The 10,566-nt window shown below is 41.9% G+C and overlaps 1 non-coding gene across 1 annotated transcript; it reads right to left on the reverse strand.

Moving 5' to 3' along the window:
- Positions 1–9,298: 9,298 nt before the first annotated feature.
- Positions 9,299–9,373, reverse strand: Trnas-cga. The gene has a single exon. It is a non-coding gene; the product is annotated as a tRNA-Ser (tRNA).
- Positions 9,374–10,566: the final 1,193 nt, after the last annotated feature.

Consider the following 10,566-nt stretch of genomic DNA (forward strand, 5'->3'; position numbering starts at 1 on the left):
TTACCCTTATTGCCGTGATGAAGAAAGTACTGTGCTGTAACGTATTGTTGTGCTACGGAAAAGGCTGTCTCATTGTAGCTATACCGCAAAAGTTACTACTAAAACATGTTTTACTTTCCAGAATAATACAGAAAAACTGGGCAGACATAAAACAGAAACACCGCAAAAGCAACATTGTAAATTGTCACTCATTAGTAGTGTTGTGATAAAATCGTGTAGCTGTCACATAAACTAACCACTGTGTCATCTGGTATCTCACAGAAAGTACTTTAAATCCAGAATGTATTTTCAAGTAAACCAAACTGTTGCATTAAAATCTCATTAGCAGTACCAGTATATGATCTAAGTATGTAAGCCTTATAGTCATTACGTAATCGTGCAACTAAAAAGCAAGAATGTACACACACAATAACACTGTGACGTCTGTTCACTATAACAATGCATTTGTAATTTCTGTTTAAATAAGTTCTCTTGGTTCTTGACTGGATATTTAACTTCAAACATTGTTGCATGTTAACAGATTCTAAGTCTGACAAAGCATGCTAGTAATGTAAAGTGAAAAGTTTTATGGCAAAGACAAAGTTAAAAAGCAGATTATCTTTCAATAAATGGTTTTACATGTGAAATGTGGTGCAATCCTTTACTCTTCATAGTACTCAGAGTTTCAATTTCAAAGCAATTATCGTGTTGTATACGTCGGTAAGGAATACTGGAATTTTTCTCAAGGTTAGCGTCTACGTTACTTTTCCCTGAGCCAGCCGGCGCACGTGGCTGCCTGCGGTACGAGTCATTGTCTGTCTCTTTGTTGCCGCGCGTCGTTATTGGGATTAGGAGACCTAACTTCTAGAAATTCACCCTGACGAGGAGGCCCTGCCCTGTTTGAATCTCGCCAGTTCTGATGAAATTCAGGTCTGTCGTTATGATTATATCGTCTGTCGTCATGTCGGTAATTTCTGTAGTTTCTTTCTTGTTGGTCACGTGGTGGAGAATTTCTCCCTGAATCGTAACTGCGCGCTGGACCATTGCATCTAAAGTTATTCTGTCTCCCTTGATAATAATTATTTTGGTTCCAATATTGTCAGTTTCTCTGATTGTCTCTGTGATAGTCACTACCGCGGAGAATGTCTCTGTGATAGTCACTACCACGGAGAGGTGATCTTTCCCTGTAATTATGACTACTCTGCCAACGGTTGTCATATGGGTGGTGTCTGTTTTGGTCACGATTTACACTGTAAGAATAGCCTTGTCGTGTCCATTTATTATTTCTGTCATCGCGGAATTGTGACGGATGTGACCTGTAATTGTTTTGCTCGTGTTTTCGCGTTCCGCGATTGTCAGTGTCAATTTCCAATTCTTGTAACAGTCCCTGAAAACCTGCAATGTCGTCTTTGCAACGTCGTGCCAAAATAATATGTCGTAAATGTTCAGGTAGTTTGATTAAGCAAATGCAGATGAGTTCTGAGGGGCTGTATGGGTACTGATTCTTGTGCAACATGTCATCAAAATATTTCACAAGACTGGAAAATTCAGATTTTACTCGGTCTTGTGTAGCTTGAGACCAATATGCTGAGAGGAAGGCATGATGAAATTCTCCTTCACTGTGACAATCGTGAATGACCGATCGCATTGTTACAGCTGGTTCATTCTCTAAATAGCGACACATAAATTCTAATCTGTGCTCTAAAGACCAGTTGGGAGGAAAACAATGATAGAATTGATGAAGGAACGCTTGTGGATGAATGTCGTTGCCGGAATTCTTAAATGTTTTGAATTTACGTGTAGTAATGAACAGCTTATAGTCAAAATCATCGTGTCGGCGAGTCGCATATCGGTCATTGTTACGTCGTGTCGGCGGTTCCATCTCAAAATTCGGGGCACCTTGCCAATTTCTTTCATAATTTCCGAAGTGCCCTGTGTTATTATTTTGTGGCTTTTTCACATTTCTAAGTCCCTCTTCCCGTGTTGGAGCGCGAATGTCCTCTGAAATATGTAATTCTTGTATTAATTGTGCCAACTGATCTTTTTCTTCCCGGATTTCTCTGTGGTGTTGCGTATTAATTTGATTCTGGTTTTGTTTGAATTTCCTAATTTGTTCGTACTCTTCTGTGTCATTAAAGACTACCGATCTTGCGTCATTCATATTATCATCTACCTTCGTAGATAAATTATTTAGCTGATCCGAAAGTTCGACTACTTTCTCTGATAATGAACTAATTTCCTCCATGTGTTTTTCTGAACCAATTTGCAGAGTATCTATGTGCCCTTTAAGTTTTCCTGAGTTTTAGCAAGAATCGTAACCGAATCGGTAGATGCAAGTGAGTCTATTTTAGCCCGCAAGGTCTCATGATTTTCATGAACAATAGTTTGCAGTTCTTTTATGGCTGCTTCGTGATTGTGTAATGCATTTTCATGCCGCAAAAAAAATTGGTTGAAAATGCTCACAAATTTCTGTTTTTACGTCATTACAGAGTTTCTGACATTTCGATTCGATTTTATGTAACTCAGTAGTTAAATCTTCACGTGTTTGTTCAAGTGTGGTGTCTAACTTTTGAAGCTTTTGCTGTGTTTGTCTCTGATTTTGTTCCATTGTGTCTAACTGTTGCTGTGTTTGTATCTGATTTTGTTTCATTTGTTGCATTAATTGCAATAATAATGTATTAGTGTCTGGAATCCGTTCCTCTATGCTTTTCGGCAGCGCATTTGCACCGGCGACATTCACATTTTGACAAGCAGAATACGTGTCTCGACTTATTTGAGACAACGGTGAGGACGCAAAACCTGAATCTACTGTATTTGCAAGATTGTGTCCTGTCATTTCGGATTCCTGAAACGAGCTGTTGCCGACTAATTGTTTCACTGCCTACACCATTATTTGCAGCCCGCTCCATTTCCCTATGCACAATTACCAAATTATTACTTTGAAGATTAGTTAATTCATTACTCGGCGGCGCTAACACACTGCTTTCGTCTTAACTGTCATTTCTCAGTTTACTTTGGAGCCTAGTATTACGTTTTTCACACGCCATTATTGTCACAATATTTCACACGACAACACAGAAAAGCACAATTTGAAGAGCCAAATAAGAAAACACGTTAACATAGCATTGAAAATAATATCTCGTTAATTGTAAGCGCAGCTGCGAAATACTTGGTGCAAATCTGCATGCATGCCACAACTGTTTAACTGTACAAGAATGGAAAACTACAGCTACAAAGGAAATTCTCTCTACAATTACGCGCTAGCAATAAACAAAGGCTGTACTAATCACAAACTACAAGAAAAAAATCAGAAGATTCCAGTGAGGTATCCCTTGCTAAGGGTCAACATATGAAACGTCCCCTTAGAAAAATTATACATGACTGTGCTTAAACTGACACACAATATTTTTAGCGCAACGCAATCTGACTTTCAATAATCCCTACAAAAGAATGGCCCTGACTAACATTAAACTATACCTTTCACAAATCACTAAATCACTTACCTCACAAAAATCTTCGTTACTCGAACTACTGCAATACAGCGAGCGCCACTACTGCCAGCTAAATAAAAGATTCAAACTACTGAAGGCACTAACTACTGAGAGGCATAGTTAGCAAATGAAAGATTTTGATAGAGAACAAACAATGTATTTACCTTAATAGTGTTCAAAAGTCATTATATATATATCAGTTCATGACATCTAGTCTTACAGATTTACTGTCTCTGTCCAGATCATCCGCTCTCAAAGTTCCGCCATCACTCTCCCCACATTCTCTCTCCCCACATCCACCACTGCTGGCGGCTCACCTCCAACTGCGCAGCGCTACGCGCTGTTAACATCCAGCTGCCCAACACTACAATGGCAGACAGCAATGCAAACTAGCCACAGACTGCACACAACACAGCCAGTAATTTTCATGCAGAGCGCTACGTGGCGTTACCAATAAGAAAACCTAAACAGCCTACTTACAAAAGGAAGGCCAAGAAAGCGATGGCCAGACCATCCGGAAGATGATGTAAAATCTCTTGGAGTTAAGCGGATGGCAGAGAATGGCGCTGGAGACGGCAGAATGGAGGAAACTTGTTGGAAGGACTAAGACCAATGCAGGGTTATGACGCCATGAGAAGAAGACAAGAATTTAGCAGTTAACGAACAAAGTACTCCAGGGCTTTAAGTGTTGCTAACCGACAATTTTAGGTTATCATTTTGGGGACTGAATGAATTAAGCTTCGCTTCACTTAGTGGGATAAGTGCCACTAACAGGAGAGACACTGAAGATGTTTGGGAGAACTGGAACAACAGTATCGGAAACGTTTTTGTTTGTATCTCTGCTCACTTTATCATTACCAACTGCATCAGAAGGACTTCTCATACTGCTATCCGTTGTTTCTGCGTGGTAATTGATCAGAATTTGAGAAGTGACTGCTATGGAGGGAAAACCGTTCATTTCGTCTGCAGGGATCTGAAGGCAACCTTCAGATTTTGCCTTTCCCACAGTGCTATAGACTCGTTACATACGACAAGCGGATTTTGTTGTTGTTCGCGTTTTGTTTGGTTTTATTCTGCAGATTTTTGTATACTTCGTCTAGTTCAGGTGTCGGATTTCGCTTGAATCTTCTACATGTCGAATCACGTTTATTCACTGTCCGATACAGTTCCTTTGTCACTCATTGAGCAAAAGCACTCTTTATTTTCAGAAAACGTTTAGGAGAATATTCGGGTACAAAGCAGTAAGTCAGCGACTGAATTCCCGGACTTTACCGTCTAATGTCGACTCACTGGCTTATATGGTGCGAGGGGGTAAGTAAACATCTCTCTTGCAGGGCTTCATGATGAACCTGTTTCAAATGGTTCAAATGGCTCTGAGCACTATGGGACTTAACATCTGAGGTCATCAGTCCCCTAGAACTTAGAACTACTTAAACCTAACTAGCCTAAGGACATCACACAACACCCAGTCATCACGAGGCAGAGAATATCCCTGACCCCGCCGGGAAGAACCTGTTTCATATTTCGGATTAGTGTAGGTTATAATGTGAGATTTTTCTTTGGAGGTTTGCACTGAGTACATTAAGAAATACTGATGAGATGTAGGTTCAGTGATGCTAAGAGCTAGTATGTTCTTCACAATAGGCCGTTGGGTAAAGCTGAAGAGAGAATGACCAACGCTTAAGTGAGAGAGGAGCAGATTACTTACGAAAAACTTTTAAAAATTGGAATACGCCTATAAATAGAAGAAGAATGAATCTCTAAATAATTTTATTTTGTTATTGCAAATAAATTTGATCACTAAACAAACAGACTTTGTGAACTGTTTAAGATCTATGAAGTTTCTTTTTCTCTCTGTCTCTCTGTCTCTGTCTCTCTCTCTCTGCATCTCTCTCGCTCTGTGTGTGTGTGTGTGTGTGTGTGTGTGTGTGTGTGTGTGTGTGTGTGTGCGTAATTTGATGAATACTGAGATTTACTTTCCTTCTGTATAGGTGACCGGTGAATGCCTTGTAGGAAGTTTGTCACTGATGGAGTTTAGAGTTTTGTAGATTTGGACGCTAAAGTTTTGTCCGTTCACGTTCTTCTATTATAATTTTTCACTTTGCACACAGGTATGGAGCTATTCCTATGTTTAGAAGTGGCAAAAATATTCGTTTGAAACGTCACTGATTATGCACTTTCCATTAATTTAATTTTGTATCTATTGTCCGCGACTTTCGTTTCAAAAGGGAGAAATCAGACGGTATGAAGTGCATACGGTGTACAAAGGATTGCTAGCAGCAGGAATATATTATTACTGGAAGCTGTATGAAATACAAGTTTATGCTTTTGATCGTTTTTAATGCTTACAGAAAATCTGTAAGAGGAAGTATTGCTACACTGTTCGCCTTATAAGGCATTTTACGACACTACTAAAATCAAAATTTCAACGAAAATTGAGGAAGCCGCTGAATATCTTAACTTTGTTACGTGATACCGAAAGCTTGCATGTATTTAAAGCAAAGTTACGGTACAAGGGTCTGAAGTAGTAGCGTACCTCGTTTCCCGCTGGAGATGGTGGCTGGAGCTCGTTAAGAGCTGTGGTATCAAGTGATCCTGCCTTTTTAGCGCCCGCCGCTAAACACCTGTGTCTCGCTGGCTCCGATGTACCGCCACAGTACAAGGAATATCAAATGATTCACAAGGAATATCAAAAAGATGCATCGGATTCTCCAACACTATGAAAAAAAAATGGCTCTAAGCACTATGGGACCCAACATCCGAGGTCATCAGTCACCTGCAGCACTATATCTTCTAGGTAAATTAATATAACAATTTGAGATAAATTTTAACTTATGCATTGAAAGCAATTAGAAGTTCACCTTGATGGTTCAGGAGATTGCCAGTAGGAGTCTCCCTGGAGCAGCCACTTCCCTCACTCACTTGCTCGGTCATTAACAAATGTGCGTCATGGAGATGGCGATTTTTCCGTTTTCCATTTCAACAGGTCTAATTCGGTTACAACTGCGTGGCGTGATTTTTGCTGAGAGTACAGTAACAACGATGGATGGACTGCAAAGAACGAATGGATCCGACAGTCCACAATTGACCCTCAAAGCCAGTTCATCACGCGGTGCCTGATTTTTCCGTTTGGGATTTGTCGCAGTCTCTCCCAGCGTCTTTGAGTGACCTACAGTGTCTCACAGCAATGCATTAAAAGCAGTTCCTCCAGACATACCCGCGAAAGTGTGGGATGAATTGGACTATCGTACAGATGTTTGTCGTACATCGGGTGCATGACAGATTGAACATTTCTGGAGCGTAAAGGAAAACTGTGATTCTAGACCACAAGGGTCAGCCGAGCGGTTCTAGGCGCTACAGTCTAGAGCCCCGCGACTGCTACGGTCTCAGGTCCGAATCCTGCCTCGGGCATGGATGTATGTGATGTCCTTAGGTTAGTAAGGTTTAAGTAGTTCTAAGTTCTAGGGGACTGATGACGTCAGAAGTTAAGTCCCACAGTGCTCAGAGCTATTTGAACCATTTTTTAACCACAAGGCTCATGGAAAAGCGAACCAAAGACTGAGTATTGTTGGCGAAACGCTTAGAAGACTCAACAGATTTACCAAATAGAAGGCCTAAACTATGCTCCTCCATCATCTTCTGGAATTTTGCTGAGCGGTAAGGGATCCTTGCCGGATAGCATTGACGGAGGACGTCGAAGATGTTTTAAACGGCAGCTCGTTTCGTATCATCGCAAGATTGGAAGGAGTGTGTCGTTACCAAGATTCAAGCCAAGCGGATCGCAGTTTTTGATGAGGTCTCTCCATGTCTCTGTGTGTAGTATAACACAACACTCGGTTTTCAATTCTTTGATATAGGAAAAACCAGGACCATGGTTTTCATGTATGTAATTTATCTTATGATCGTAGTATTCGAGTTTCTTAGTTTGAATTGTGCTCGTGCACAAGGCTGGTAGCATCAGATCAATCCATTCCGTAATGTGTTAATAACTTTCTTAAATAGTTCTTTTCAAAAGAATGTGATACATTACGAATCTTTGCTAGCCAATCATATTCCTCATGTTTTAACGTCCACGTATTTTCTTATGTCTTCGTCTAAGCTTCGGCCATGTGCATCCTATTCAGAAACCTCACCAAACAAAATCTTTGTTTAAACCATTACATTTTAATTACGTTGCTTTGTTGCCAACATTATGCGTTGTTTCTGTATAATCCTTCCCAATGAGGAATTGTACTGTAATCTTTTTTTCGATGTGCCCGCATGGTTGGAAGGTTACTGTAAGTGAATCATTCGTGCTACATTTGTAATGACATGCAGAGAATAAACAAAGTTACCTGGGTCTTACTACTAGTAATACAAGAGCGAAAGATCCATTTCGTCTCCTTTTTGATAATTATGATCGAATAGGGACCAAACAAGCTACTGATCGAATTATTCATCTTGCTTTACGTTAATCCCTCTCTTGAATGCCAGCCTGCAGCAGCAACGTATACACATGTGTAATCCATCATCTACGAAAGGTGTGTTTGTGCACTGTAACCAGTCTACAACCACATCAGTTTTCCATAAGCCATATGCAGTTGCCATAATCTTACTCTATGTAGGTGATGTCAATCACCACATATTATCACTGTATACAGCATCAATATGGATGTTATCTTACAGGATTGTAGTCAGATTCCGTTGGCAGTTCAGGCCTGTCAAGGTGGGCATCTAGTCAGAATTCAGTTACAAGTTATATGTTCTTAAATACAGAAATTTTGTATTGTAAAATGTCCGTGTACTTTCTAGTTCATAAATACAGGGTGTTACAAAGAGGTACGGCCAAACTTTCAGGAAACATTCCTCACACACAACGAAAGAAAATATGTTATAAGGACATGTGTCCGGAAACGCTTACTTTACATGTTAGAGCTCATTTTATTACTTCTCTTCAAATCACATTAATCATGGAATGGAAACATACAGCAACAGAACGTACCAGCGTGACTTCAAACACTTTGTTACAGGAAATATTCAAAATGTGCTCCGTTAGCGAGGATACATGCATCCACCCTCCGTCGCATGGAATCTCTGATGCGCTGATGCAGCCCTGGAGAATGGCGTATTGTATCACAGCCGTCCACAATACGAGCACGAAGAGTCTCTACATTTGGTACCGGGGTTGCGTAGACAAGAGCTTTCAAATGCCCCATAAATGAAAGCCAAGAGGGTTGAGGTCAGGAGAGCGTGGAGGCCATGGAATTGGTCCGCCTCTACCAATCCATCGGTCACCGAATCTGTTGTTGAGAAGCGTACGAACACTTCGACTGAAATGTGCAGGAGCTCCATCGTGCATGAACCACATGTTGAGTCGTACTTGTAAAGGCACATGTTCTAGCAGCACAGGTAGAGTGTCCCGTATGAAATTATGATAACGTGCTCCATTGAGCGTAGGTGGAAGATCATGGGGCCCAATCAAGACCTCACCAACAATGCCTGCCGAAACGTTCACAGAAAATATGTGTTGATGACGTGGTTGCACAATTGCGTGCGGATTCTCGTCAGCCCACACATGTTGATTGTGAAAATTTACAATTTGATCACGTTGGAATGAAGCCTCATCCGTAAAGAGAACATTTGCACTGAAATGAGGATTGACACATTGTTGGATGAACCGTTCGCAGAAGTGTACCCGTGGAGGCCAATCAGCTGCTGATAGTGCCTGCACACGCCGTACATGGTACGGAAACAACTGGTTCTCCCGTAGCACTCTCCATACAGTGACGTGGTCAACGTTACCTTGTACAGCAGCAACTTTTCTGAAACTTCCTGGCAGATTAAAACTGTGTGTCCGACCGAGACTCGAACTCGGGACCTTTGCCTTTCGCGGGCAAGTGCTCTACCAACTGAGCCACCGAAGCACGACTCACGCCCGGTACTCACTTCCAAACTTTACAGAAGCTCTCCTGCGAACCTTGCAGAACTAGCACTCCTGAAAGAAAGGATATTGCGGAGACATGGCTTAGCCACAGCCTGGGGGATGTTCCCAGAATGAGATTTTCACTCTGCAGCGGACTGTGCGCTGATATGAAACTTCCTGGCAGATTAAAACTGTGTGCCCGACCGAGACTCGAACTCGGGACCTTTGCCTTTCGCGGGCAAGTGCTCTACCATCTGAGCCACCGAAGCACCACTCACGCCCGGTACTCACAGCTTTACATCTGCCACTACCTCGTCTCCTACCTTCCAAACCTTACAGAAGCTCTCCTGCGAAACCTTGCAGAACTAGCACTCCTGAAAGAAAGGATATTGCGGAGACATGGCTTAGCCACAGCCTGGGGGATGTTTCCAGAATGAGATTTTCACTCTGCAGCGGAGTGTGCGCTGATATGAAACTTCCTGGCAGATTAAAATTGTGTGCCCGACCGAGACTCGAACTCGGGACCTTTGCCTTTCGCGGGCAAGTGCTCTACCACTGAGCCACCGAAGCACGACTCACGCCCGGTACTCACAGCGTTACATCTCAGACGCTGACATTAGGGTTATCGTCAACTGCACGAAGAATTGCCTCGTTCATTGCAGGTATCCTCGTCGTTCTAGGTCTTCCCCAGTCGCGAGTCATAGGCTCTAATGTTCCGTGCTCCCTAAGACGCCGATCAATTGCTTCGAACGTCTTCCTGTCGGGACACCTTCGTTCTGGAAATCTGTCTAGATACAAACGTACGGCGCCACGGCTATTGCCCCGTACTAATCCATACATCAAATAAGCATCTGCCAACTCCGCATTTGTAAACATTGCACTGACTGCAAAACGACGTTCGTGATGAACACTAACCTGTTGATGCTACGTACTGATGTGCTTGATGCTAGTACTGTAGAGCAATGAGTCACATGTCAACACAAGCACCGAAGTCAACATTACCTTCCTTCAATTGGGCCAATTGGCGGTGAATCGAGGAAGTACAGTACATACGGAAGAAACTAAAATGAGCTCTAACATGGAAATTAAGCGTTTCCGGACACATTTCCACATAACATCTTTTCTTTATGTGTGTGAGGAATGTTTCCTGAAAGTTTGGCCGTACCTTTTTGTAGCACCCTGTATATATATCAA

This window comes from Schistocerca americana, chromosome 1 (assembly GCF_021461395.2).
Source record: "Schistocerca americana isolate TAMUIC-IGC-003095 chromosome 1, iqSchAmer2.1, whole genome shotgun sequence".
NCBI lineage: Eukaryota > Metazoa > Arthropoda > Insecta > Orthoptera > Acrididae > Schistocerca > Schistocerca americana.